The 26,689-nt window shown below is 43.9% G+C and overlaps 42 non-coding genes across 42 annotated transcripts; all 42 read left to right on the top strand.

The window, feature by feature from the left end:
- Positions 1 to 403: 403 nt before the first annotated feature.
- trnav-aac lies at positions 404 to 476 on the top strand. Its single transcript has one exon. It is a non-coding gene; the product is annotated as a tRNA-Val (tRNA).
- A 369-nt stretch (positions 477 to 845) lies between these two features.
- trnav-cac lies at positions 846 to 918 on the top strand. The gene has a single exon. It is a non-coding gene; the product is annotated as a tRNA-Val (tRNA).
- A 693-nt stretch (positions 919 to 1,611) lies between these two features.
- trnav-cac lies at positions 1,612 to 1,684 on the top strand. The gene has a single exon. It is a non-coding gene; the product is annotated as a tRNA-Val (tRNA).
- Positions 1,685 to 2,377: 693 nt separating this feature from the next.
- On the top strand, positions 2,378 to 2,450 carry trnav-aac. The gene has a single exon. It is a non-coding gene; the product is annotated as a tRNA-Val (tRNA).
- A 369-nt stretch (positions 2,451 to 2,819) lies between these two features.
- trnav-cac lies at positions 2,820 to 2,892 on the top strand. The gene has a single exon. It is a non-coding gene; the product is annotated as a tRNA-Val (tRNA).
- A 693-nt stretch (positions 2,893 to 3,585) lies between these two features.
- trnav-aac lies at positions 3,586 to 3,658 on the top strand. The gene has a single exon. It is a non-coding gene; the product is annotated as a tRNA-Val (tRNA).
- A 369-nt stretch (positions 3,659 to 4,027) lies between these two features.
- trnav-cac lies at positions 4,028 to 4,100 on the top strand. The gene has a single exon. It is a non-coding gene; the product is annotated as a tRNA-Val (tRNA).
- A 693-nt stretch (positions 4,101 to 4,793) lies between these two features.
- trnav-aac lies at positions 4,794 to 4,866 on the top strand. The gene has a single exon. It is a non-coding gene; the product is annotated as a tRNA-Val (tRNA).
- A 369-nt stretch (positions 4,867 to 5,235) lies between these two features.
- trnav-cac lies at positions 5,236 to 5,308 on the top strand. Its single transcript has one exon. It is a non-coding gene; the product is annotated as a tRNA-Val (tRNA).
- Positions 5,309 to 6,001: 693 nt separating this feature from the next.
- trnav-aac lies at positions 6,002 to 6,074 on the top strand. The gene has a single exon. It is a non-coding gene; the product is annotated as a tRNA-Val (tRNA).
- Positions 6,075 to 6,443: 369 nt separating this feature from the next.
- trnav-cac lies at positions 6,444 to 6,516 on the top strand. The gene has a single exon. It is a non-coding gene; the product is annotated as a tRNA-Val (tRNA).
- Positions 6,517 to 7,209: 693 nt separating this feature from the next.
- Positions 7,210 to 7,282, top strand: trnav-aac. The gene has a single exon. It is a non-coding gene; the product is annotated as a tRNA-Val (tRNA).
- Positions 7,283 to 7,651: 369 nt separating this feature from the next.
- trnav-cac lies at positions 7,652 to 7,724 on the top strand. Its single transcript has one exon. It is a non-coding gene; the product is annotated as a tRNA-Val (tRNA).
- A 693-nt stretch (positions 7,725 to 8,417) lies between these two features.
- Positions 8,418 to 8,490, top strand: trnav-aac. Its single transcript has one exon. It is a non-coding gene; the product is annotated as a tRNA-Val (tRNA).
- Positions 8,491 to 8,859: 369 nt separating this feature from the next.
- Positions 8,860 to 8,932, top strand: trnav-cac. The gene has a single exon. It is a non-coding gene; the product is annotated as a tRNA-Val (tRNA).
- Positions 8,933 to 9,625: 693 nt separating this feature from the next.
- On the top strand, positions 9,626 to 9,698 carry trnav-aac. The gene has a single exon. It is a non-coding gene; the product is annotated as a tRNA-Val (tRNA).
- Positions 9,699 to 10,067: 369 nt separating this feature from the next.
- trnav-cac lies at positions 10,068 to 10,140 on the top strand. The gene has a single exon. It is a non-coding gene; the product is annotated as a tRNA-Val (tRNA).
- Positions 10,141 to 10,833: 693 nt separating this feature from the next.
- trnav-aac lies at positions 10,834 to 10,906 on the top strand. Its single transcript has one exon. It is a non-coding gene; the product is annotated as a tRNA-Val (tRNA).
- A 369-nt stretch (positions 10,907 to 11,275) lies between these two features.
- On the top strand, positions 11,276 to 11,348 carry trnav-cac. Its single transcript has one exon. It is a non-coding gene; the product is annotated as a tRNA-Val (tRNA).
- A 693-nt stretch (positions 11,349 to 12,041) lies between these two features.
- On the top strand, positions 12,042 to 12,114 carry trnav-aac. The gene has a single exon. It is a non-coding gene; the product is annotated as a tRNA-Val (tRNA).
- A 369-nt stretch (positions 12,115 to 12,483) lies between these two features.
- trnav-cac lies at positions 12,484 to 12,556 on the top strand. Its single transcript has one exon. It is a non-coding gene; the product is annotated as a tRNA-Val (tRNA).
- Positions 12,557 to 13,249: 693 nt separating this feature from the next.
- trnav-aac lies at positions 13,250 to 13,322 on the top strand. Its single transcript has one exon. It is a non-coding gene; the product is annotated as a tRNA-Val (tRNA).
- Positions 13,323 to 13,691: 369 nt separating this feature from the next.
- trnav-cac lies at positions 13,692 to 13,764 on the top strand. The gene has a single exon. It is a non-coding gene; the product is annotated as a tRNA-Val (tRNA).
- Positions 13,765 to 14,457: 693 nt separating this feature from the next.
- On the top strand, positions 14,458 to 14,530 carry trnav-aac. Its single transcript has one exon. It is a non-coding gene; the product is annotated as a tRNA-Val (tRNA).
- Positions 14,531 to 14,899: 369 nt separating this feature from the next.
- Positions 14,900 to 14,972, top strand: trnav-cac. The gene has a single exon. It is a non-coding gene; the product is annotated as a tRNA-Val (tRNA).
- Positions 14,973 to 15,665: 693 nt separating this feature from the next.
- On the top strand, positions 15,666 to 15,738 carry trnav-cac. Its single transcript has one exon. It is a non-coding gene; the product is annotated as a tRNA-Val (tRNA).
- A 692-nt stretch (positions 15,739 to 16,430) lies between these two features.
- trnav-aac lies at positions 16,431 to 16,503 on the top strand. The gene has a single exon. It is a non-coding gene; the product is annotated as a tRNA-Val (tRNA).
- Positions 16,504 to 16,872: 369 nt separating this feature from the next.
- On the top strand, positions 16,873 to 16,945 carry trnav-cac. Its single transcript has one exon. It is a non-coding gene; the product is annotated as a tRNA-Val (tRNA).
- A 693-nt stretch (positions 16,946 to 17,638) lies between these two features.
- Positions 17,639 to 17,711, top strand: trnav-aac. Its single transcript has one exon. It is a non-coding gene; the product is annotated as a tRNA-Val (tRNA).
- A 1,488-nt stretch (positions 17,712 to 19,199) lies between these two features.
- Positions 19,200 to 19,273, top strand: trnav-aac. Its single transcript has one exon. It is a non-coding gene; the product is annotated as a tRNA-Val (tRNA).
- A 369-nt stretch (positions 19,274 to 19,642) lies between these two features.
- On the top strand, positions 19,643 to 19,715 carry trnav-cac. The gene has a single exon. It is a non-coding gene; the product is annotated as a tRNA-Val (tRNA).
- Positions 19,716 to 20,409: 694 nt separating this feature from the next.
- trnav-aac lies at positions 20,410 to 20,482 on the top strand. The gene has a single exon. It is a non-coding gene; the product is annotated as a tRNA-Val (tRNA).
- Positions 20,483 to 20,851: 369 nt separating this feature from the next.
- trnav-cac lies at positions 20,852 to 20,925 on the top strand. Its single transcript has one exon. It is a non-coding gene; the product is annotated as a tRNA-Val (tRNA).
- Positions 20,926 to 21,618: 693 nt separating this feature from the next.
- On the top strand, positions 21,619 to 21,691 carry trnav-aac. The gene has a single exon. It is a non-coding gene; the product is annotated as a tRNA-Val (tRNA).
- A 369-nt stretch (positions 21,692 to 22,060) lies between these two features.
- trnav-cac lies at positions 22,061 to 22,133 on the top strand. The gene has a single exon. It is a non-coding gene; the product is annotated as a tRNA-Val (tRNA).
- A 693-nt stretch (positions 22,134 to 22,826) lies between these two features.
- Positions 22,827 to 22,900, top strand: trnav-aac. The gene has a single exon. It is a non-coding gene; the product is annotated as a tRNA-Val (tRNA).
- Positions 22,901 to 23,270: 370 nt separating this feature from the next.
- trnav-cac lies at positions 23,271 to 23,343 on the top strand. Its single transcript has one exon. It is a non-coding gene; the product is annotated as a tRNA-Val (tRNA).
- A 694-nt stretch (positions 23,344 to 24,037) lies between these two features.
- On the top strand, positions 24,038 to 24,110 carry trnav-aac. Its single transcript has one exon. It is a non-coding gene; the product is annotated as a tRNA-Val (tRNA).
- A 367-nt stretch (positions 24,111 to 24,477) lies between these two features.
- Positions 24,478 to 24,550, top strand: trnav-cac. Its single transcript has one exon. It is a non-coding gene; the product is annotated as a tRNA-Val (tRNA).
- A 694-nt stretch (positions 24,551 to 25,244) lies between these two features.
- On the top strand, positions 25,245 to 25,319 carry trnav-aac. The gene has a single exon. It is a non-coding gene; the product is annotated as a tRNA-Val (tRNA).
- A 372-nt stretch (positions 25,320 to 25,691) lies between these two features.
- Positions 25,692 to 25,766, top strand: trnav-cac. Its single transcript has one exon. It is a non-coding gene; the product is annotated as a tRNA-Val (tRNA).
- A 681-nt stretch (positions 25,767 to 26,447) lies between these two features.
- Positions 26,448 to 26,520, top strand: trnav-aac. Its single transcript has one exon. It is a non-coding gene; the product is annotated as a tRNA-Val (tRNA).
- The last annotated feature ends 169 nt before the right edge of the window (positions 26,521 to 26,689 follow it).

Here is a 26,689-nt window from a genome sequence, read left to right on the forward strand (position 1 = left end):
GCATTTACCCTGCCATAGACTGGTGACCTGTCCAGGGTGAACCCCCGCCTCTCGCCCATTGACAGCTGGAGATAGGCACCAGCACCCCTCGCAACCCCCATAGGGATAAGCGTGTTAGAAAGTGGATGGATGGATGGCTGGATGGATGGTTGCTGCATTAGGTTAATTCAACCTTATATGGTGATATTGCAAGAATCCTGGATGGAGGATAAGTAGATTCCTTTCAACCAATCATTCCTGACAAACAGTAAGCAATCCTTAGACCTACAGTAAATGGCATAAAGCACTTGGTAAAACAAAGAATAGCTCCACACGATAAACCGGAAATCTTGATTTCCCGAATTCTTTTTCAATGGCTAGACATAGTGAGTTTCCCATAATGATAGGTGTGACAGAACAGGAAGTTTCTGTAGTGTAGTGGTCATCACGTTTGCCTAACACGCAAAAGGTCCCAGGCTCGAAACCTGGCAGAAACAGTAGTTTTAGGTTGATGTTTTACTATAGTTTGATTTGGTAATAATCGTGGCAGGTTCTCCTGACTGCTCACTTCCTTTCAAAGGACACGGGTGGATCTTGAGCTGTGCCATGTTGTGATGGTCAGAACCCAGTCATCTAACTTGTCCTAATTGAACCTTGTTTTCTTCTGAGATGTGTCCGTAGCATTGTCCGCCAGAGGGTTATGGACAAAACAGTAAGCAATCCTTAGACCTACAGTTTCATGGCATTAAGCACTTGGTAAAACAAAGTGTAGCTCCACACGATGAACCGGAAATCTTGATCTCCAGAACCTTTTTTCATTGCCTAGACATAGTGAGTCATCCGTCATGCAGAGAGCCAAACATGAAGTTTCTGTAGTGTAGTGGTCATCACGTTTGCCTCACACGCAAAAGGCCCCAGGTTCGAAACCTGGCAGAAACAGTGGTTTTAGATCATGGTTGACTATAGCTTGATTTGATAAAAATCGCGGCAAGTTCTCCTGACTGCTCACTTCCCTTCAAAGAATGCTGATGGATCTTGAGCTGTGCCATGTTGTAATGGGAAGAACCCAGTCATCTAACTTGTCTTAATTGAACCTTGGTTGCTTCTGAGATGTGTCCTTAGCATTGTCCGCCAGAGGGTTATTGACAGAACAACTAACCCTTCTTCACAGAGGGACACCTAGTTTAAGGTTTTCCATTAACATTCTTTTTAGGAAAAATTTGGTTGTTGCATTTACCCTGCCATAGACTGGTGACCTGTCCAGGGTGAACCCCCGCCTCTCGCCCATTGACAGCTGGAGATAGGCACCAGCACCCCTCGCAACCCCCATAGGGATAAGCGTGTTAGAAAGTGGATGGATGGCTGGATGGATGGATGGTTGCTGCATTAGGTTAATTCAACCTTATATGGTGATATTGCAAGAATCCTGGATGGAGGATAAGTAGATTCCTTTCAACCAATCATTCCTGACAAACAGTAAGCAATCCTTAGACCTACAGTAAATGGCATAAAGCACTTGGTAAAACAAAGAATAGCTCCACACGATAAACCGGAAATCTTGATTTCCCGAATTCTTTTTCAATGGCTAGACATAGTGAGTTTCCCATAATGATAGGTGTGACAGAACAGGAAGTTTCTGTAGTGTAGTGGTCATCACGTTTGCCTCACACGCAAAAGGCCCCAGGTTCGAAACCTGGCAGAAACAGTGGTTTTAGATCATGGTTGACTATAGCTTGATTTGATAAAAATCGCGGCAAGTTCTCCTGACTGCTCACTTCCCTTCAAAGAATGCTGATGGATCTTGAGCTGTGCCATGTTGTAATGGGAAGAACCCAGTCATCTAACTTGTCTTAATTGAACCTTGGTTGCTTCTGAGATGTGTCCTTAGCATTGTCCGCCAGAGGGTTATTGACAGAACAACTAACCCTTCTTCACAGAGGGACACCTAGTTTAAGGTTTTCCATTAACATTCTTTTTAGGAAAAATTTGGTTGTTGCATTTACCCTGCCATAGACTGGTGACCTGTCCAGGGTGAACCCCCGCCTCTCGCCCATTGACAGCTGGAGATAGGCACCAGCACCCCTCGCAACCCCCATAGGGATAAGCGTGTTAGAAAGTGGATGGATGGATGGCTGGATGGATGGTTGCTGCATTAGGTTAATTCAACCTTATATGGTGATATTGCAAGAATCCTGGATGGAGGATAAGTAGATTCCTTTCAACCAATCATTCCTGACAAACAGTAAGCAATCCTTAGACCTACAGTAAATGGCATAAAGCACTTGGTAAAACAAAGAATAGCTCCACACGATAAACCGGAAATCTTGATTTCCCGAATTCTTTTTCAATGGCTAGACATAGTGAGTTTCCCATAATGATAGGTGTGACAGAACAGGAAGTTTCTGTAGTGTAGTGGTCATCACGTTTGCCTAACACGCAAAAGGTCCCAGGCTCGAAACCTGGCAGAAACAGTAGTTTTAGGTTGATGTTTTACTATAGTTTGATTTGGTAATAATCGTGGCAGGTTCTCCTGACTGCTCACTTCCTTTCAAAGGACACGGGTGGATCTTGAGCTGTGCCATGTTGTGATGGTCAGAACCCAGTCATCTAACTTGTCCTAATTGAACCTTGTTTTCTTCTGAGATGTGTCCGTAGCATTGTCCGCCAGAGGGTTATGGACAAAACAGTAAGCAATCCTTAGACCTACAGTTTCATGGCATTAAGCACTTGGTAAAACAAAGTGTAGCTCCACACGATGAACCGGAAATCTTGATCTCCAGAACCTTTTTTCATTGCCTAGACATAGTGAGTCATCCGTCATGCAGAGAGCCAAACATGAAGTTTCTGTAGTGTAGTGGTCATCACGTTTGCCTCACACGCAAAAGGCCCCAGGTTCGAAACCTGGCAGAAACAGTGGTTTTAGATCATGGTTGACTATAGCTTGATTTGATAAAAATCGCGGCAAGTTCTCCTGACTGCTCACTTCCCTTCAAAGAATGCTGATGGATCTTGAGCTGTGCCATGTTGTAATGGGAAGAACCCAGTCATCTAACTTGTCTTAATTGAACCTTGGTTGCTTCTGAGATGTGTCCTTAGCATTGTCCGCCAGAGGGTTATTGACAGAACAACTAACCCTTCTTCACAGAGGGACACCTAGTTTAAGGTTTTCCATTAACATTCTTTTTAGGAAAAATTTGGTTGTTGCATTTACCCTGCCATAGACTGGTGACCTGTCCAGGGTGAACCCCCGCCTCTCGCCCATTGACAGCTGGAGATAGGCACCAGCACCCCTCGCAACCCCCATAGGGATAAGCGTGTTAGAAAGTGGATGGATGGATGGCTGGATGGATGGTTGCTGCATTAGGTTAATTCAACCTTATATGGTGATATTGCAAGAATCCTGGATGGAGGATAAGTAGATTCCTTTCAACCAATCATTCCTGACAAACAGTAAGCAATCCTTAGACCTACAGTAAATGGCATAAAGCACTTGGTAAAACAAAGAATAGCTCCACACGATAAACCGGAAATCTTGATTTCCCGAATTCTTTTTCAATGGCTAGACATAGTGAGTTTCCCATAATGATAGGTGTGACAGAACAGGAAGTTTCTGTAGTGTAGTGGTCATCACGTTTGCCTAACACGCAAAAGGTCCCAGGCTCGAAACCTGGCAGAAACAGTAGTTTTAGGTTGATGTTTTACTATAGTTTGATTTGGTAATAATCGTGGCAGGTTCTCCTGACTGCTCACTTCCTTTCAAAGGACACGGGTGGATCTTGAGCTGTGCCATGTTGTGATGGTCAGAACCCAGTCATCTAACTTGTCCTAATTGAACCTTGTTTTCTTCTGAGATGTGTCCGTAGCATTGTCCGCCAGAGGGTTATGGACAAAACAGTAAGCAATCCTTAGACCTACAGTTTCATGGCATTAAGCACTTGGTAAAACAAAGTGTAGCTCCACACGATGAACCGGAAATCTTGATCTCCAGAACCTTTTTTCATTGCCTAGACATAGTGAGTCATCCGTCATGCAGAGAGCCAAACATGAAGTTTCTGTAGTGTAGTGGTCATCACGTTTGCCTCACACGCAAAAGGCCCCAGGTTCGAAACCTGGCAGAAACAGTGGTTTTAGATCATGGTTGACTATAGCTTGATTTGATAAAAATCGCGGCAAGTTCTCCTGACTGCTCACTTCCCTTCAAAGAATGCTGATGGATCTTGAGCTGTGCCATGTTGTAATGGGAAGAACCCAGTCATCTAACTTGTCTTAATTGAACCTTGGTTGCTTCTGAGATGTGTCCTTAGCATTGTCCGCCAGAGGGTTATTGACAGAACAACTAACCCTTCTTCACAGAGGGACACCTAGTTTAAGGTTTTCCATTAACATTCTTTTTAGGAAAAATTTGGTTGTTGCATTTACCCTGCCATAGACTGGTGACCTGTCCAGGGTGAACCCCCGCCTCTCGCCCATTGACAGCTGGAGATAGGCACCAGCACCCCTCGCAACCCCCATAGGGATAAGCGTGTTAGAAAGTGGATGGATGGATGGCTGGATGGATGGTTGCTGCATTAGGTTAATTCAACCTTATATGGTGATATTGCAAGAATCCTGGATGGAGGATAAGTAGATTCCTTTCAACCAATCATTCCTGACAAACAGTAAGCAATCCTTAGACCTACAGTAAATGGCATAAAGCACTTGGTAAAACAAAGAATAGCTCCACACGATAAACCGGAAATCTTGATTTCCCGAATTCTTTTTCAATGGCTAGACATAGTGAGTTTCCCATAATGATAGGTGTGACAGAACAGGAAGTTTCTGTAGTGTAGTGGTCATCACGTTTGCCTAACACGCAAAAGGTCCCAGGCTCGAAACCTGGCAGAAACAGTAGTTTTAGGTTGATGTTTTACTATAGTTTGATTTGGTAATAATCGTGGCAGGTTCTCCTGACTGCTCACTTCCTTTCAAAGGACACGGGTGGATCTTGAGCTGTGCCATGTTGTGATGGTCAGAACCCAGTCATCTAACTTGTCCTAATTGAACCTTGTTTTCTTCTGAGATGTGTCCGTAGCATTGTCCGCCAGAGGGTTATGGACAAAACAGTAAGCAATCCTTAGACCTACAGTTTCATGGCATTAAGCACTTGGTAAAACAAAGTGTAGCTCCACACGATGAACCGGAAATCTTGATCTCCAGAACCTTTTTTCATTGCCTAGACATAGTGAGTCATCCGTCATGCAGAGAGCCAAACATGAAGTTTCTGTAGTGTAGTGGTCATCACGTTTGCCTCACACGCAAAAGGCCCCAGGTTCGAAACCTGGCAGAAACAGTGGTTTTAGATCATGGTTGACTATAGCTTGATTTGATAAAAATCGCGGCAAGTTCTCCTGACTGCTCACTTCCCTTCAAAGAATGCTGATGGATCTTGAGCTGTGCCATGTTGTAATGGGAAGAACCCAGTCATCTAACTTGTCTTAATTGAACCTTGGTTGCTTCTGAGATGTGTCCTTAGCATTGTCCGCCAGAGGGTTATTGACAGAACAACTAACCCTTCTTCACAGAGGGACACCTAGTTTAAGGTTTTCCATTAACATTCTTTTTAGGAAAAATTTGGTTGTTGCATTTACCCTGCCATAGACTGGTGACCTGTCCAGGGTGAACCCCCGCCTCTCGCCCATTGACAGCTGGAGATAGGCACCAGCACCCCTCGCAACCCCCATAGGGATAAGCGTGTTAGAAAGTGGATGGATGGATGGCTGGATGGATGGTTGCTGCATTAGGTTAATTCAACCTTATATGGTGATATTGCAAGAATCCTGGATGGAGGATAAGTAGATTCCTTTCAACCAATCATTCCTGACAAACAGTAAGCAATCCTTAGACCTACAGTAAATGGCATAAAGCACTTGGTAAAACAAAGAATAGCTCCACACGATAAACCGGAAATCTTGATTTCCCGAATTCTTTTTCAATGGCTAGACATAGTGAGTTTCCCATAATGATAGGTGTGACAGAACAGGAAGTTTCTGTAGTGTAGTGGTCATCACGTTTGCCTAACACGCAAAAGGTCCCAGGCTCGAAACCTGGCAGAAACAGTAGTTTTAGGTTGATGTTTTACTATAGTTTGATTTGGTAATAATCGTGGCAGGTTCTCCTGACTGCTCACTTCCTTTCAAAGGACACGGGTGGATCTTGAGCTGTGCCATGTTGTGATGGTCAGAACCCAGTCATCTAACTTGTCCTAATTGAACCTTGTTTTCTTCTGAGATGTGTCCGTAGCATTGTCCGCCAGAGGGTTATGGACAAAACAGTAAGCAATCCTTAGACCTACAGTTTCATGGCATTAAGCACTTGGTAAAACAAAGTGTAGCTCCACACGATGAACCGGAAATCTTGATCTCCAGAACCTTTTTTCATTGCCTAGACATAGTGAGTCATCCGTCATGCAGAGAGCCAAACATGAAGTTTCTGTAGTGTAGTGGTCATCACGTTTGCCTCACACGCAAAAGGCCCCAGGTTCGAAACCTGGCAGAAACAGTGGTTTTAGATCATGGTTGACTATAGCTTGATTTGATAAAAATCGCGGCAAGTTCTCCTGACTGCTCACTTCCCTTCAAAGAATGCTGATGGATCTTGAGCTGTGCCATGTTGTAATGGGAAGAACCCAGTCATCTAACTTGTCTTAATTGAACCTTGGTTGCTTCTGAGATGTGTCCTTAGCATTGTCCGCCAGAGGGTTATTGACAGAACAACTAACCCTTCTTCACAGAGGGACACCTAGTTTAAGGTTTTCCATTAACATTCTTTTTAGGAAAAATTTGGTTGTTGCATTTACCCTGCCATAGACTGGTGACCTGTCCAGGGTGAACCCCCGCCTCTCGCCCATTGACAGCTGGAGATAGGCACCAGCACCCCTCGCAACCCCCATAGGGATAAGCGTGTTAGAAAGTGGATGGATGGATGGCTGGATGGATGGTTGCTGCATTAGGTTAATTCAACCTTATATGGTGATATTGCAAGAATCCTGGATGGAGGATAAGTAGATTCCTTTCAACCAATCATTCCTGACAAACAGTAAGCAATCCTTAGACCTACAGTAAATGGCATAAAGCACTTGGTAAAACAAAGAATAGCTCCACACGATAAACCGGAAATCTTGATTTCCCGAATTCTTTTTCAATGGCTAGACATAGTGAGTTTCCCATAATGATAGGTGTGACAGAACAGGAAGTTTCTGTAGTGTAGTGGTCATCACGTTTGCCTAACACGCAAAAGGTCCCAGGCTCGAAACCTGGCAGAAACAGTAGTTTTAGGTTGATGTTTTACTATAGTTTGATTTGGTAATAATCGTGGCAGGTTCTCCTGACTGCTCACTTCCTTTCAAAGGACACGGGTGGATCTTGAGCTGTGCCATGTTGTGATGGTCAGAACCCAGTCATCTAACTTGTCCTAATTGAACCTTGTTTTCTTCTGAGATGTGTCCGTAGCATTGTCCGCCAGAGGGTTATGGACAAAACAGTAAGCAATCCTTAGACCTACAGTTTCATGGCATTAAGCACTTGGTAAAACAAAGTGTAGCTCCACACGATGAACCGGAAATCTTGATCTCCAGAACCTTTTTTCATTGCCTAGACATAGTGAGTCATCCGTCATGCAGAGAGCCAAACATGAAGTTTCTGTAGTGTAGTGGTCATCACGTTTGCCTCACACGCAAAAGGCCCCAGGTTCGAAACCTGGCAGAAACAGTGGTTTTAGATCATGGTTGACTATAGCTTGATTTGATAAAAATCGCGGCAAGTTCTCCTGACTGCTCACTTCCCTTCAAAGAATGCTGATGGATCTTGAGCTGTGCCATGTTGTAATGGGAAGAACCCAGTCATCTAACTTGTCTTAATTGAACCTTGGTTGCTTCTGAGATGTGTCCTTAGCATTGTCCGCCAGAGGGTTATTGACAGAACAACTAACCCTTCTTCACAGAGGGACACCTAGTTTAAGGTTTTCCATTAACATTCTTTTTAGGAAAAATTTGGTTGTTGCATTTACCCTGCCATAGACTGGTGACCTGTCCAGGGTGAACCCCCGCCTCTCGCCCATTGACAGCTGGAGATAGGCACCAGCACCCCTCGCAACCCCCATAGGGATAAGCGTGTTAGAAAGTGGATGGATGGATGGCTGGATGGATGGTTGCTGCATTAGGTTAATTCAACCTTATATGGTGATATTGCAAGAATCCTGGATGGAGGATAAGTAGATTCCTTTCAACCAATCATTCCTGACAAACAGTAAGCAATCCTTAGACCTACAGTAAATGGCATAAAGCACTTGGTAAAACAAAGAATAGCTCCACACGATAAACCGGAAATCTTGATTTCCCGAATTCTTTTTCAATGGCTAGACATAGTGAGTTTCCCATAATGATAGGTGTGACAGAACAGGAAGTTTCTGTAGTGTAGTGGTCATCACGTTTGCCTAACACGCAAAAGGTCCCAGGCTCGAAACCTGGCAGAAACAGTAGTTTTAGGTTGATGTTTTACTATAGTTTGATTTGGTAATAATCGTGGCAGGTTCTCCTGACTGCTCACTTCCTTTCAAAGGACACGGGTGGATCTTGAGCTGTGCCATGTTGTGATGGTCAGAACCCAGTCATCTAACTTGTCCTAATTGAACCTTGTTTTCTTCTGAGATGTGTCCGTAGCATTGTCCGCCAGAGGGTTATGGACAAAACAGTAAGCAATCCTTAGACCTACAGTTTCATGGCATTAAGCACTTGGTAAAACAAAGTGTAGCTCCACACGATGAACCGGAAATCTTGATCTCCAGAACCTTTTTTCATTGCCTAGACATAGTGAGTCATCCGTCATGCAGAGAGCCAAACATGAAGTTTCTGTAGTGTAGTGGTCATCACGTTTGCCTCACACGCAAAAGGCCCCAGGTTCGAAACCTGGCAGAAACAGTGGTTTTAGATCATGGTTGACTATAGCTTGATTTGATAAAAATCGCGGCAAGTTCTCCTGACTGCTCACTTCCCTTCAAAGAATGCTGATGGATCTTGAGCTGTGCCATGTTGTAATGGGAAGAACCCAGTCATCTAACTTGTCTTAATTGAACCTTGGTTGCTTCTGAGATGTGTCCTTAGCATTGTCCGCCAGAGGGTTATTGACAGAACAACTAACCCTTCTTCACAGAGGGACACCTAGTTTAAGGTTTTCCATTAACATTCTTTTTAGGAAAAATTTGGTTGTTGCATTTACCCTGCCATAGACTGGTGACCTGTCCAGGGTGAACCCCCGCCTCTCGCCCATTGACAGCTGGAGATAGGCACCAGCACCCCTCGCAACCCCCATAGGGATAAGCGTGTTAGAAAGTGGATGGATGGATGGCTGGATGGATGGTTGCTGCATTAGGTTAATTCAACCTTATATGGTGATATTGCAAGAATCCTGGATGGAGGATAAGTAGATTCCTTTCAACCAATCATTCCTGACAAACAGTAAGCAATCCTTAGACCTACAGTAAATGGCATAAAGCACTTGGTAAAACAAAGAATAGCTCCACACGATAAACCGGAAATCTTGATTTCCCGAATTCTTTTTCAATGGCTAGACATAGTGAGTTTCCCATAATGATAGGTGTGACAGAACAGGAAGTTTCTGTAGTGTAGTGGTCATCACGTTTGCCTAACACGCAAAAGGTCCCAGGCTCGAAACCTGGCAGAAACAGTAGTTTTAGGTTGATGTTTTACTATAGTTTGATTTGGTAATAATCGTGGCAGGTTCTCCTGACTGCTCACTTCCTTTCAAAGGACACGGGTGGATCTTGAGCTGTGCCATGTTGTGATGGTCAGAACCCAGTCATCTAACTTGTCCTAATTGAACCTTGTTTTCTTCTGAGATGTGTCCGTAGCATTGTCCGCCAGAGGGTTATGGACAAAACAGTAAGCAATCCTTAGACCTACAGTTTCATGGCATTAAGCACTTGGTAAAACAAAGTGTAGCTCCACACGATGAACCGGAAATCTTGATCTCCAGAACCTTTTTTCATTGCCTAGACATAGTGAGTCATCCGTCATGCAGAGAGCCAAACATGAAGTTTCTGTAGTGTAGTGGTCATCACGTTTGCCTCACACGCAAAAGGCCCCAGGTTCGAAACCTGGCAGAAACAGTGGTTTTAGATCATGGTTGACTATAGCTTGATTTGATAAAAATCGCGGCAAGTTCTCCTGACTGCTCACTTCCCTTCAAAGAATGCTGATGGATCTTGAGCTGTGCCATGTTGTAATGGGAAGAACCCAGTCATCTAACTTGTCTTAATTGAACCTTGGTTGCTTCTGAGATGTGTCCTTAGCATTGTCCGCCAGAGGGTTATTGACAGAACAACTAACCCTTCTTCACAGAGGGACACCTAGTTTAAGGTTTTCCATTAACATTCTTTTTAGGAAAAATTTGGTTGTTGCATTTACCCTGCCATAGACTGGTGACCTGTCCAGGGTGAACCCCCGCCTCTCGCCCATTGACAGCTGGAGATAGGCACCAGCACCCCTCGCAACCCCCATAGGGATAAGCGTGTTAGAAAGTGGATGGATGGATGGCTGGATGGATGGTTGCTGCATTAGGTTAATTCAACCTTATATGGTGATATTGCAAGAATCCTGGATGGAGGATAAGTAGATTCCTTTCAACCAATCATTCCTGACAAACAGTAAGCAATCCTTAGACCTACAGTAAATGGCATAAAGCACTTGGTAAAACAAAGAATAGCTCCACACGATAAACCGGAAATCTTGATTTCCCGAATTCTTTTTCAATGGCTAGACATAGTGAGTTTCCCATAATGATAGGTGTGACAGAACAGGAAGTTTCTGTAGTGTAGTGGTCATCACGTTTGCCTAACACGCAAAAGGTCCCAGGCTCGAAACCTGGCAGAAACAGTAGTTTTAGGTTGATGTTTTACTATAGTTTGATTTGGTAATAATCGTGGCAGGTTCTCCTGACTGCTCACTTCCTTTCAAAGGACACGGGTGGATCTTGAGCTGTGCCATGTTGTGATGGTCAGAACCCAGTCATCTAACTTGTCCTAATTGAACCTTGTTTTCTTCTGAGATGTGTCCGTAGCATTGTCCGCCAGAGGGTTATGGACAAAACAGTAAGCAATCCTTAGACCTACAGTTTCATGGCATTAAGCACTTGGTAAAACAAAGTGTAGCTCCACACGATGAACCGGAAATCTTGATCTCCAGAACCTTTTTTCATTGCCTAGACATAGTGAGTCATCCGTCATGCAGAGAGCCAAACATGAAGTTTCTGTAGTGTAGTGGTCATCACGTTTGCCTCACACGCAAAAGGCCCCAGGTTCGAAACCTGGCAGAAACAGTGGTTTTAGATCATGGTTGACTATAGCTTGATTTGATAAAAATCGCGGCAAGTTCTCCTGACTGCTCACTTCCCTTCAAAGAATGCTGATGGATCTTGAGCTGTGCCATGTTGTAATGGGAAGAACCCAGTCATCTAACTTGTCTTAATTGAACCTTGGTTGCTTCTGAGATGTGTCCTTAGCATTGTCCGCCAGAGGGTTATTGACAGAACAACTAACCCTTCTTCACAGAGGGACACCTAGTTTAAGGTTTTCCATTAACATTCTTTTTAGGAAAAATTTGGTTGTTGCATTTACCCTGCCATAGACTGGTGACCTGTCCAGGGTGAACCCCCGCCTCTCGCCCATTGACAGCTGGAGATAGGCACCAGCACCCCTCGCAACCCCCATAGGGATAAGCGTGTTAGAAAGTGGATGGATGGATGGCTGGATGGATGGTTGCTGCATTAGGTTAATTCAACCTTATATGGTGATATTGCAAGAATCCTGGATGGAGGATAAGTAGATTCCTTTCAACCAATCATTCCTGACAAACAGTAAGCAATCCTTAGACCTACAGTAAATGGCATAAAGCACTTGGTAAAACAAAGAATAGCTCCACACGATAAACCGGAAATCTTGATTTCCCGAATTCTTTTTCAATGGCTAGACATAGTGAGTTTCCCATAATGATAGGTGTGACAGAACAGGAAGTTTCTGTAGTGTAGTGGTCATCACGTTTGCCTAACACGCAAAAGGTCCCAGGCTCGAAACCTGGCAGAAACAGTAGTTTTAGGTTGATGTTTTACTATAGTTTGATTTGGTAATAATCGTGGCAGGTTCTCCTGACTGCTCACTTCCTTTCAAAGGACACGGGTGGATCTTGAGCTGTGCCATGTTGTGATGGTCAGAACCCAGTCATCTAACTTGTCCTAATTGAACCTTGTTTTCTTCTGAGATGTGTCCGTAGCATTGTCCGCCAGAGGGTTATGGACAAAACAGTAAGCAATCCTTAGACCTACAGTTTCATGGCATTAAGCACTTGGTAAAACAAAGTGTAGCTCCACACGATGAACCGGAAATCTTGATCTCCAGAACCTTTTTTCATTGCCTAGACATAGTGAGTCATCCGTCATGCAGAGAGCCAAACATGAAGTTTCTGTAGTGTAGTGGTCATCACGTTTGCCTCACACGCAAAAGGCCCCAGGTTCGAAACCTGGCAGAAACAGTGGTTTTAGATCATGGTTGACTATAGCTTGATTTGATAAAAATCGCGGCAAGTTCTCCTGACTGCTCACTTCCCTTCAAAGAATGCTGATGGATCTTGAGCTGTGCCATGTTGTAATGGGAAGAACCCAGTCATCTAACTTGTCTTAATTGAACCTTGGTTGCTTCTGAGATGTGTCCTTAGCATTGTCCGCCAGAGGGTTATTGACAGAACAACTAACCCTTCTTCACAGAGGGACACCTAGTTTAAGGTTTTCCATTAACATTCTTTTTAGGAAAAATTTGGTTGTTGCATTTACCCTGCCATAGACTGGTGACCTGTCCAGGGTGAACCCCCGCCTCTCGCCCATTGACAGCTGGAGATAGGCACCAGCACCCCTCGCAACCCCCATAGGGATAAGCGTGTTAGAAAGTGGATGGATGGATGGCTGGATGGATGGTTGCTGCATTAGGTTAATTCAACCTTATATGGTGATATTGCAAGAATCCTGGATGGAGGATAAGTAGATTCCTTTCAACCAATCATTCCTGACAAACAGTAAGCAATCCTTAGACCTACAGTAAATGGCATAAAGCACTTGGTAAAACAAAGAATAGCTCCACACGATAAACCGGAAATCTTGATTTCCCGAATTCTTTTTCAATGGCTAGACATAGTGAGTTTCCCATAATGATAGGTGTGACAGAACAGGAAGTTTCTGTAGTGTAGTGGTCATCACGTTTGCCTAACACGCAAAAGGTCCCAGGCTCGAAACCTGGCAGAAACAGTAGTTTTAGGTTGATGTTTTACTATAGTTTGATTTGGTAATAATCGTGGCAGGTTCTCCTGACTGCTCACTTCCTTTCAAAGGACACGGGTGGATCTTGAGCTGTGCCATGTTGTGATGGTCAGAACCCAGTCATCTAACTTGTCCTAATTGAACCTTGTTTTCTTCTGAGATGTGTCCGTAGCATTGTCCGCCAGAGGGTTATGGACAAAACAGTAAGCAATCCTTAGACCTACAGTTTCATGGCATTAAGCACTTGGTAAAACAAAGTGTAGCTCCACACGATGAACCGGAAATCTTGATCTCCAGAACCTTTTTTCATTGCCTAGACATAGTGAGTCATCCGTCATGCAGAGAGCCAAACATGAAGTTTCTGTAGTGTAGTGGTCATCACGTTTGCCTCACACGCAAAAGGCCCCAGGTTCGAAACCTGGCAGAAACAGTGGTTTTAGATCATGGTTGACTATAGCTTGATTTGATAAAAATCGCGGCAAGTTCTCCTGACTGCTCACTTCCCTTCAAAGAATGCTGATGGATCTTGAGCTGTGCCATGTTGTAATGGGAAGAACCCAGTCATCTAACTTGTCTTAATTGAACCTTGGTTGCTTCTGAGATGTGTCCTTAGCATTGTCCGCCAGAGGGTTATTGACAGAACAACTAACCCTTCTTCACAGAGGGACACCTAGTTTAAGGTTTTCCATTAACATTCTTTTTAGGAAAAATTTGGTTGTTGCATTTACCCTGCCATAGACTGGTGACCTGTCCAGGGTGAACCCCCGCCTCTCGCCCATTGACAGCTGGAGATAGGCACCAGCACCCCTCGCAACCCCCATAGGGATAAGCGTGTTAGAAAGTGGATGGATGGATGGCTGGATGGATGGTTGCTGCATTAGGTTAATTCAACCTTATATGGTGATATTGCAAGAATCCTGGATGGAGGATAAGTAGATTCCTTTCAACCAATCATTCCTGACAAACAGTAAGCAATCCTTAGACCTACAGTAAATGGCATAAAGCACTTGGTAAAACAAAGAATAGCTCCACACGATAAACCGGAAATCTTGATTTCCCGAATTCTTTTTCAATGGCTAGACATAGTGAGTTTCCCATAATGATAGGTGTGACAGAACAGGAAGTTTCTGTAGTGTAGTGGTCATCACGTTTGCCTAACACGCAAAAGGTCCCAGGCTCGAAACCTGGCAGAAACAGTAGTTTTAGGTTGATGTTTTACTATAGTTTGATTTGGTAATAATCGTGGCAGGTTCTCCTGACTGCTCACTTCCTTTCAAAGGACACGGGTGGATCTTGAGCTGTGCCATGTTGTGATGGTCAGAACCCAGTCATCTAACTTGTCCTAATTGAACCTTGTTTTCTTCTGAGATGTGTCCGTAGCATTGTCCGCCAGAGGGTTATGGACAAAACAGTAAGCAATCCTTAGACCTACAGTTTCATGGCATTAAGCACTTGGTAAAACAAAGTGTAGCTCCACACGATGAACCGGAAATCTTGATCTCCAGAACCTTTTTTCATTGCCTAGACATAGTGAGTCATCCGTCATGCAGAGAGCCAAACATGAAGTTTCTGTAGTGTAGTGGTCATCACGTTTGCCTCACACGCAAAAGGCCCCAGGTTCGAAACCTGGCAGAAACAGTGGTTTTAGATCATGGTTGACTATAGCTTGATTTGATAAAAATCGCGGCAAGTTCTCCTGACTGCTCACTTCCCTTCAAAGAATGCTGATGGATCTTGAGCTGTGCCATGTTGTAATGGGAAGAACCCAGTCATCTAACTTGTCTTAATTGAACCTTGGTTGCTTCTGAGATGTGTCCTTAGCATTGTCCGCCAGAGGGTTATTGACAGAACAACTAACCCTTCTTCACAGAGGGACACCTAGTTTAAGGTTTTCCATTAACATTCTTTTTAGGAAAAATTTGGTTGTTGCATTTACCCTGCCATAGACTGGTGACCTGTCCAGGGTGAACCCCCGCCTCTCGCCCATTGACAGCTGGAGATAGGCACCAGCACCCCTCGCAACCCCCATAGGGATAAGCGTGTTAGAAAGTGGATGGATGGCTGGATGGATGGATGGTTGCTGCATTAGGTTAATTCAACCTTATATGGTGATATTGCAAAAATCCTGGATGGAGGATAAGTAGATTCCTTTCAACCAATCATTCCTGACAAACAGTAAGCAATCCTTAGACCTACAGTAAATGGCATAAAGCACTTGGTAAAACAAAGAATAGCTCCACACGATAAACCGGAAATCTTGATTTCCCGAATTCTTTTTCAATGGCTAGACATAGTGAGTTTCCCATAATGATAGGTGTGACAGAACAGGAAGTTTCTGTAGTGTAGTGGTCATCACATTTGCCTCACACGCAAAAGGCCCCAGGTTCGAAACCTGGCAGAAACGGTGGTTTTAGATCATGGTTGACTATAGCTTGATTTGATAAAAATCGCGGCAAGTTCTCCTGACTGCTCACTTCCCTTCAAAGAATGCTGATGGATCTTGAGCTGTGCCATGTTGTAATGGGAAGAACCCAGTCATCTAACTTGTCTTAATTGAACCTTGTTGCTTCTGAGATGTGTCCTTAGCATTGTCCGCCAGAGGGTTATTGACAGAACAACTAACCCTTCTTCACAGAGGGACACCTAGTTTAAGGTTTTCCATTAACATTCTTTTTAGGAAAAATTTGGTTGTTGCATTTACCCTGCCATAGACTGGTGACCTGTCCATGGTGAACCCCCGCCTCTCGCCCATTGACAGCTGGAGATAGGCACCAGCACCCCTCGCAACCCCCATAGGGATAAGCGTGTTAGAAAGTGGATGGATGGCTGGATGGATGGATGGTTGCTGCATTAGGTTAATTCAACCTTATATGGTGATATTGCAAGAATCCTGGATGGAGGATAAGTAGATTCCTTTCAACCAATCATTCCTGACAAACAGTAAGCAATCCTTAGACCTACAGTAAATGGCATAAAGCACTTGGTAAAACAAAGAATAGCTCCACACGATAAACCGGAAATCTTGATTTCCCGAATTCTTTTTCAATGGCTAGACATAGTGAGTTTCCCATAATGATAGGTGTGACAGAACAGGAAGTTTCTGTAGTGTAGTGGTCATCACGTTTGCCTAACACGCAAAAGGTCCCAGGCTCGAAACCTGGCAGAAACAGTAGTTTTAGGTTGATGTTTTACTATAGTTTGATTTGGTAATAATCGTGGCAGGTTCTCCTGACTGCTCACTTCCTTTCAAAGGACACGGGTGGATCTTGAGCTGTGCCATGTTGTGATGGTCAGAACCCAGTCATCTAACTTGTCCTAATTGAACCTTGTTTTCTTCTGAGATGTGTCCGTAGCATTGTCCGCCAGAGGGTTATGGACAAAACAGTAAGCAATCCTTAGACCTACAGTTTCATGGCATTAAGCACTTGGTAAAACAAAGTGTAGCTCCACACGATGAACCGGAAATCTTGATCTCCAGAACCTTTTTTCATTGCCTAGACATAGTGAGTCATCCGTCATGCAGAGAGCCAAACATGAAGTTTCTGTAGTGTAGTGGTCATCACGTTTGCCTCACACGCAAAAGGCCCCAGGTTCGAAACCTGGCAGAAACAGTGGTTTTAGATCATGGTTGACTATAGCTTGATTTGATAAAAATCGCGGCAAGTTCTCCTGACTGCTCACTTCCCTTCAAAGAATGCTGATGGATCTTGAGCTGTGTCATGTTGTAATGGGAAGAACCCAGTCATCTAACTTGTCTTAATTGAACCTTGGTTGCTTCTGAGATGTGTCCTTAGCATTGTCCGCCAGAGGGTTATTGACAGAACAACTAACCCTTCTTCACAGAGGGACACCTAGTTTAAGGTTTTCCATTAACATTCTTTTTAGGAAAAATTTGGTTGTTGCATTTACCCTGCCATAGACTGGTGACCTGTCCAGGGTGAACCCCCGCCTCTCGCCCATTGACAGCTGGAGATAGGCACCAGCACCCCTCGCAACCCCCATAGGGATAAGCGTGTTAGAAAGTGGATGGATGGATGGCTGGATGGATGGTTGCTGCATTAGGTTAATTCAACCTTATATGGTGATATTGCAAGAATCCTGGATGGAGGATAAGTAGATTCCTTTCAACCAATCATTCCTGACAAACAGTAAGCAATCCTTAGACCTACAGTAAATGGCATAAAGCACTTGGTAAAACAAAGAATAGCTCCACACGATAAACCGGAAATCTTGATTTCCCGAATTCTTTTTCAATGGCTAGACATAGTGAGTTTCCCATAATGATAGGTGTGACAGAACAGGAAGTTTCTGTAGTGTAGTGGTCATCACGTTTGCCTAACACGCAAAAGGTCCCAGGCTCGAAACCTGGCAGAAACAGTAGTTTTAGGTTGATGTTTTACTATAGTTTGATTTGGTAATAATCGTGGCAGGTTCTCCTGACTGCTCACTTCCTTTCAAAGGACACGGGTGGATCTTGAGCTGTGCCATGTTGTGATGGTCAGAACCCAGTCATCTAACTTGTCCTAATTGAACCTTGTTTTCTTCTGAGATGTGTCCGTAGCATTGTCCGCCAGAGGGTTATGGACAAAACCGTAAGCAATCCTTAGACCTACAGTTTCATGGCATTAAGCACTTGGTAAAACAAAGTGTAGCTCCACACGATGAACCGGAAATCTTGATCTCCAGAACCTTTTTTCATTGCCTAGACATAGTGAGTCATCCGTCATGCAGAGAGCCAAACATGAAGTTTCAGGTTCGAAACCTGGCAGAAACAGTGGTTTTAGATCATGGTTGACTATAGTTTGATTTGCTAATAATCGTGGCAGGTTCTCCTGACTGTTCACTTCCTTTCAAAGGACACGGGTGGATCTTGAGCTGTGCCATGTTGTGATGGTCAGAACCCAGTCATCTAACTTGTCCTAATTGAACCTTGTTTTCTTCTGAGATGTGTCCGTAGCATTGTCCGCCAGAGGGTTATGGACAAAACCGTAAGCAATCCTTAGACCTACAGTTTCATGGCCTTAAGCACTTGGTAAAACAAAGTGTAGCTCCACACGATGAACCGGAAATCTTGATCTCCAGAACCTTTTTTCATTGCCTAGACATAGTGAGTCATCCGTCATGCAGAGAGCCAAACATGAAGTTTCAGGTTCGAAACCTGGCAGAAACAGTGGTTTTAGATCATGGTTGACTATAGCTTGATTTGATAAAAATCGCGGCAAGTTCTCCTGACTGCTCACTTCCCTTCAAAGAATGCTGATGGATCTTGAGCTGTGCCATGTTGTAATGGGAAGAACCCAGTCATCTAACTTGTCTTAATTGAACCTTGGTTGCTTCTGAGATGTGTCCTTAGCATTGTCCGCCAGAGGGTTATTGACAGAACAACTAACCCTTCTTCACAGAGGGACACCTAGTTTAAGGTTTTCCATTAACATTCTTTTTAGGAAAAATTTGGTTGTTGCATTTACCCTGCCATAGACTGGTGACCTGTCCAGGGTGAACCCCCGCCTCTCGCCCATTGACAGCTGGAGATAGGCACCAGCACCCCTCGCAACCCCCATAGGGATAAGCGTGTTAGAAAGTGGATGGATGGCTGGATGGATGGATGGTTGCTGCATTAGGTTAATTCAACCTTATATGGTGATATTGCAAGAATCCTGGATAGGAGGATAAGTAGATTCCTTTCAACCAATCATTCCTGACAAACAGTAAGCAATCCTTAGACCTACAGTAAATAGGCATAAAGCACTTGGTAAAACAAAGAATAGCTCCACACGATAAACCGGAAATCTTGATTTCCCGAATTCTTTTTCAATGGCTAGACATAGTGAGTTTCCCATAATGATAGGTGTGACAGAACAGGAAGTTTCTGTAGTGTAGTGGTCATCACGTTTGCCTAACACGCAAAAGGTCCCAGGCTCGAAACCTGGCAGAAAACAGTAGTTTTAGGTTGATGTTTTACTATAGTTTGATTTGGTAATAATCGTGGCAGGTTCTCCTGACTGCTCACTTCCTTTCAAAGGACACGGGTGGATCTTGAGCTGTGCCATGTTGTGATGGTCAGAACCCAGTCATCTAACTTGTCCTAATTGAACCTTGTTTTCTTCTGAGATGTGTCCGTAGCATTGTCCGCCAGAGGGTTATGGACAAAACAGTAAGCAATCCTTAGACCTACAGTTTCATGGCATTAAGCACTTGGTAAAACAAAGTGTAGCTCCACACGATGAACCGGAAATCTTGATCTCCAGAACCTTTTTTCATTGCCTAGACATAGTGAGTCATCCGTCATGCAGAGAGCCAAACATGAAGTTTCTGTAGTGTAGTGGTCATCACGTTTGCCTCACACGCAAAAGGCCCCAGGTTCGAAACCTGGCAGAAACAGTGGTTTTAGATCATGGTTGACTATAGCTTGATTTGATAAAAATCGCGGCAAGTTCTCCTGACTGCTCACTTCCCTTCAAAGAATGCTGATGGATCTTGAGCTGTGCCATGTTGTAATGGGAAGAACCCAGTCATCTAACTTGTCTTAATTGAACCTTGGTTGCTTCTGAGATGTGTCCTTAGCATTGTCCGCCAGAGGGTTATTGACAGAACAACTAACCCTTCTTCACAGAGGGACACCTAGTTTAAGGTTTTCCATTAACATTCTTTTTAGGAAAAATTTGGTTGTTGCATTTACCCTGCCATAGACTGGTGACCTGTCCAGGGTGAACCCCCGCCTCTCGCCCATTGACAGCTGGAGATAGGCACCAGCACCCCTCGCAACCCCCATAGGGATAAGCGTGTTAGAAAGTGGATGGATGGATGGCTGGATGGATGGTTGCTGCATTAGGTTAATTCAACCTTATATGGTGATATTGCAAGAATCCTGGATGGAGGATAAGTAGATTCCTTTCAACCAATCATTCCTGACAAACAGTAAGCAATCCTTAGACCTACAGTAAATGGCATAAAGCACTTGGTAAAACAAAGAATAGCTCCACACGATAAACCGGAAATCTTGATTTCCCGAATTCTTTTTCAATGGCTAGACATAGTGAGTTTCCCATAATGATAGGTGTTGACAGAACAGGAAGTTTCTGTAGTGTAGTGGTCATCACGTTTGCCTAACACGCAAAAGGTCCCAGGCTCGAAACCTGGCAGAAACAGTAGTTTTAGGTTGATGTTTTACTATAGTTTGATTTGGTAATAATCGTGGCAGGTTCTCCTGACTGCTCACTTCCTTTCAAAGGACACGGGTGGATCTTGAGCTGTGCCATGTTGTGATGGTCAGAACCCAGTCATCTAACTTGTCCTAATTGAACCTTGTTTTCTTCTGAGATGTGTCCGTAGCATTGTCCGCCAGAGGGTTATGGACAAAACAGTAAGCAATCCTTAGACCTACAGTTTCATGGCATTAAGCACTTGGTAAAACAAAGTGTAGCTCCACACGATGAACCGGAAATCTTGATCTCCAGAACCTTTTTTCATTGCCTAGACATAGTGAGTCATCCGTCATGCAGAGAGCCAAACATGAAGTTTCTGTAGTGTAGTGGTCATCACGTTTGCCTCACACGCAAAAGGCCCCAGGTTCGAAACCTGGCAGAAAACAGTGGTTTTAGATCATGGTTGACTATAGCTTGATTTGATAAAAATCGCGGCAAGTTCTCCTGACTGCTCACTTCCCTTCAAAGAATGCTGATGGATCTTGAGCTGTGCCATGTTGTAATGGGAAGAACCCAGTCATCTAACTTGTCTTAATTGAACCTTGGTTGCTTCTGAGATGTGTCCTTAGCATTGTCCGCCAGAGGGTTATTGACAGAACAACTAACCCTTCTTCACAGAGGGACACCTAGTTTAAGGTTTTCCATTAACATTCTTTTTAGGAAAAATTTGGTTGTTGCATTTACCCTGCCATAGACTGGTGACCTGTCCAGGGTGAACCCCCGCCTCTCGCCCATTGACAGCTGGAGATAGGCACCAGCACCCCTCGCAACCCCCATAGGGATAAGCGTGTTAGAAAGTGGATGGATGGATGGCTGGATGGATGGTTGCTGCATTAGGTTAATTCAACCTTATATGGTGATATTGCAAGAATCCTGGATGGAGGATAAGTAGATTCCTTTCAACCAATCATTCCTGACAAACAGTAAGCAATCCTTAGACCTACAGTAAATGGCATAAAGCACTTGGTAAAACAAAGAATAGCTCCACACGATAAACCGGAAATCTTGATTTCCCGAATTCTTTTTCAATGGCTAGACATAGTGAGTTTCCCATAATGATAGGTGTGACAGAACAGGAAGTTTCTGTAGTGTAGTGGTCATCACGTTTGCCTAACACGCAAAAGGTCCCAGGCTCGAAACCTGGCAGAAACAGTAGTTTTAGGTTGATGTTTTACTATAGTTTGATTTGGTAATAATCGTGGCAGGTTCTCCTGACTGCTCACTTCCTTTCAAAGGACACGGGTGGATCTTGAGCTGTGCCATGTTGTGATGGTCAGAACCCAGTCATCTAACTTGTCCTAATTGAACCTTGTTTTCTTCTGAGATGTGTCCGTAGCATTGTCCGCCAGAGGGTTATGGACAAAACAGTAAGCAATCCTTAGACCTACAGTTTCATGGCATTAAGCACTTGGTAAAACAAAGTGTAGCTCCACACGATGAACCGGAAATCTTGATCTCCAGAACCTTTTTTCATTGCCTAGACATAGTGAGTCATCCGTCATGCAGAGAGCCAAACATGAAGTTTCTGTAGTGTAGTGGTCATCACGTTTGCCTCACACGCAAAAGGCCCCAGGTTCGAAACCTGGCAGAAACAGTGGTTTTAGATCATGGTTGACTATAGCTTGATTTGATAAAAATCGCGGCAAGTTCTCCTGACTGCTCACTTCCCTTCAAAGAATGCTGATGGATCTTGAGCTGTGCCATGTTGTAATGGGAAGAACCCAGTCATCTAACTTGTCTTAATTGAACCTTGGTTGCTTCTGAGATGTGTCCTTAGCATTGTCCGCCAGAGGGTTATTGACAGAACAACTAACCCTTCTTCACAGAGGGACACCTAGTTTAAGGTTTTCCATTAACATTCTTTTTAGGAAAAATTTGGTTGTTGCATTTACCCTGCCATAGACTGGTGACCTGTCCAGGGTGAACCCCCGCCTCTCGCCCATTGACAGCTGGAGATAGGCACCAGCACCCCTCGCAACCCCCATAGGGATAAGCGTGTTAGAAAGTGGATGGATGGATGGCTGGATGGATGGTTGCTGCATTAGGTTAATTCAACCTTATATGGTGATATTGCAAGAATCCTGGATGGAGGATAAGTAGATTCCTTTCAACCAATCATTCCTGACAAACAGTAAGCAATCCTTAGACCTACAGTAAATGGCATAAAGCACTTGGTAAAACAAAGAATAGCTCCACACGATAAACCGGAAATCTTGATTTCCCGAATTCTTTTTCAATGGCTAGACATAGTGAGTTTCCCATAATGATAGGTGTGACAGAACAGGAAGTTTCTGTAGTGTAGTGGTCATCACGTTTGCCTAACACGCAAAAGGTCCCAGGCTCGAAACCTGGCAGAAAACAGCAGTTTTAGGTTGATGTTTTACTATAGTTTGATTTGGTAATAATCGTGGCAGGTTCTCCTGACTGCTCACTTCCTTTCAAAGGACACGGGTGGATCTTGAGCTGTGCCATGTTGTGATGGTCAGAACCCAGTCATCTAACTTGTCCTAATTGAACCTTGTTTTCTTCTGAGATGTGTCCGTAGCATTGTCCGCCAGAGGGTTATGGACCAAAACAGTAAGCAATCCTTAGACCTACAGTTTCATGGCATTAAGCACTTGGTAAAACAAAGTGTAGCTCCACACGATGAACCGGAAATCTTGATCTCCAGAACCTTTTTTCATTGCCTAGACATAGTGAGTCATCCGTCATGCAGAGAGCCAAACATGAAGTTTCTGTAGTGTAGTGGTCATCACGTTTGCCTCACACGCAAAAGGCCCCAGGTTCGAAACCTGGCAGAAACAGTGGTTTTAGATCATGGTTGACTATAGCTTGATTTGATAAAAATCGCGGCAAGTTCTCCTGACTGCTCACTTCCCTTCAAAGAATGCTGATGGATCTTGAGCTGTGCCATGTTGTAATGGGAAGAACCCAGTCATCTAACTTGTCTTAATTGAACCTTGGTTGCTTCTGAGATGTGTCCTTAGCATTGTCCGCCAGAGGGTTATTGACAGAACAACTAACCCTTCTTCACAGAGGGACACCTAGTTTAAGGTTTTCCATTAACATTCTTTTTAGGAAAAATTTGGTTGTTGCATTTACCCTGCCATAGACTGGTGACCTGTCCAGGGTGAACCCCCCGCCTCTCGCCCATTGACAGCTGGAGATAGGCACCAGCACCCCTCGCAACCCCCATAGGGATAAGCGTGTTAGAAAGTGGATGGATGGATGGCTGGATGGATGGTTGCTGCATTAGGTTAATTCAACCTTATATGGTGATATTGCAAGAATCCTGGATGGAGGATAAGTAGATTCCTTTCAACCAATCATTCCTGACAAACAGTAAGCAATCCTTAGACCTACAGTAAATGGCATAAAGCACTTGGTAAAACAAAGAATAGCTCCACACGATAAACCGGAAATCTTGATTTCCCGAATTCTTTTTCAATGGCTAGACATAGTGAGTTTCCCATAATGATAGGTGTGACAGAACAGGAAGTTTCTGTAGTGTAGTGGTCATCACGTTTGCCTAACACGCAAAAGGTCCCAGGCTCGAAACCTGGCAGAAACAGTAGTTTTAGGTTGATGTTTTACTATAGTTTGATTTGGTAATAATCGTGGCAGGTTCTCCTGACTGCTCACTTCCTTTCAAAGGACACGGGTGGATCTTGAGCTGTGCCATGTTGTGATGGTCAGAACCCAGTCATCTAACTTGTCCTAATTGAACCTTGTTTTCTTCTGAGATGTGTCCGTAGCATTGTCCGCCAGAGGGTTATGGACAAAACAGTAAGCAATCCTTAGACCTACAGTAAATGGCATAAAGCACTTGGTAAAACAAAGAATAGCTCCACATGATAAACCGGAAATCTTGATTTCCCGAACCTTTTTCATTGCCTAGACATAGTGAGTCATCCATCATGCAGAGAGCCAAACATGAAGTTTCTGTAGTGTAGTGGTCATCACGTTTGCCTCACACGCAAAAGGCCCCAGGTTCGAAACCTGGCAGAAACAGTGGTTTTAGATCATGGTTGACTATAGCTTGATTTGATAAAAATCGCGGCAAGTTCTCCTGACTGCTCACTTCCCTTCAAAGAATGCTGATGGATCTTGAGCTGTGCCATGTTGTAATGGGAAGAACCCAGTCATCTAACTTGTCTTAATTGAACCTTGGTTGCTTCTGAGATGTGTCCTTAGCATTGTCCGCCAGAGGGTTATTGACAGAACAACTAACCCTTCTTCACAGAGGGACACCTAGTTTAAGGTTTTCCATTAACATTCTTTTTAGGAAAAATTTGGTTGTTGCATTTACCCTGCCATAGACTGGTGACCTGTCCAGGGTGAACCCCCGCCTCTCGCCCATTGAAAGCTGGAGATAGGCACCAGCACCCCTCGCAACCCCCATAGGGATAAGCATGTTAGAAAGTGGATGGATGGATGGCTGGATGGATGGTTGCTGCATTAGGTTAATTCAACCTTATATGGTGATATTGCAAGAATCCTGGATGGAGGATAAGTAGATTCCTTTCAACCAATCATTCCTGACAAACAGTAAGCAATCCTTAGACCTACAGTAAATGGCATAAAGCACTTGGTAAAACAAAGAATAGCTCCACACGATAAACCGGAAATCTTGATTTCCCGAATTCTTTTTTCAATGGCTAGACATAGTGAGTTTCCCATAATGATAGGTGTGACAGAACAGGAAGTTTCTGTAGTGTAGTGGTCATCACGTTTGCCTAACACGCCAAAATGGTCCCAGGCTCGAAACCTGGCAGAAACAGTAGTTTTAGGTTGATGTTTTACTATAGTTTGATTTTGGTAATAATCGTGGCAGGTTCTCCTGACTGCTCACTTCCTTTCAAAGGACACGGGTGGATCTTGAGCTGTGCCATGTTGTGATGGTCAGAACCCAGTCATCTAACTTGTCCTAATTGAACCTTGTTTTCTTCTGAGATGTGTCCGTAGCATTGTCCGCCAGAGGGTTATGGACAAAACAGTAAGCAATCCTTAGACCTACAGTTTCATGGCATTAAGCACTTGGTTAAAACAAAGTGTAGCTCCACACGATGAACCGGAAATCTTGATCTCCAGAACCTTTTTTCATTGCCTAGACATAGTGAGTCATCCGTTCATGCAGGAGACCAAACATGAAGTTTCTGTAGTGTAGTGGTATCACGTTTGCCTCACACGCAAAAGGCCCACCAGGTTCGAAAACCTGGCAGAAACAGTGGTTTTAGATCATGGTTGACTATAGCTTGATTGATAAAAATCGCGGCAAGTTCTCCTGACTGCTCACTTCCCTTCAAAGAATGCTGATGGATCTTGAGCTGTGCCAGTTGTAATGGAAGAACCCAGTCATCTAACTTGTCTTAATGAACCTTGGTGCTTCTGAGAGGTGTCATTAGCATTGTCCGCCAGAGGGTTATTGACAGAACAACTAACCCCTCTTCACAGAGGGACACCTAGTTAAGGTTTTCCACTTAACATTCTTTTTAGGAAAAATTTGGTTGTTGCATTACCCTCGCCATAGACTGGTGACTGTCCAGGGTGAACCCCCGCCTCTCGCCCGTTGACAGCTGGAGATAGGCACCAGCACCCCCTCGCAACCCCCATAGGGACTAAGCGTGTTAGAACGTGGATGGATGGATGGTGGATGGATGGTTGCTGCATTAGGTTAATTCAACCTTATTGGTGATATTGCAAATCCTGGATGGAGGATAATAGATTCCTTTCAACCAATCATCCTGACCAACAGTAAGCAATCCTTAGACCTACAGTAAATGGCATAAAGCACTTGGTAAAACAAAGAATAGCTCACACGATAACCGGAAATCTTGATTCCCGAATTCATTTTCAATGGCTAGACATAGGGAGTTTCCCATAATGATAGGTGTGACAGAAACAGGAAGTTTCTGTAGTGTAGTGGTCATCACGTTTGCCTAACACGCAAAAGGTCCCAGGCTCGAAACCTGGCAGAAACAGTATTTTTAGGTTGATGTTTTTACTATAGTTTGATTTGGTAATAATCGTGGCAGGTTCTCCGACTGCTACTTCCTTTCAAAGGACACTGGTGGATCTTTGAGCTGTGCCATGTTGTGATGGGCCGAACCCAGTCATCTAACTTGTCCAATTGAACCTTGTTTTCTTCTG

This window comes from Fundulus heteroclitus, unplaced genomic scaffold, assembly GCF_011125445.2.
Source record: "Fundulus heteroclitus isolate FHET01 unplaced genomic scaffold, MU-UCD_Fhet_4.1 scaffold_130, whole genome shotgun sequence".
Lineage (NCBI taxonomy): Eukaryota > Metazoa > Chordata > Actinopteri > Cyprinodontiformes > Fundulidae > Fundulus > Fundulus heteroclitus.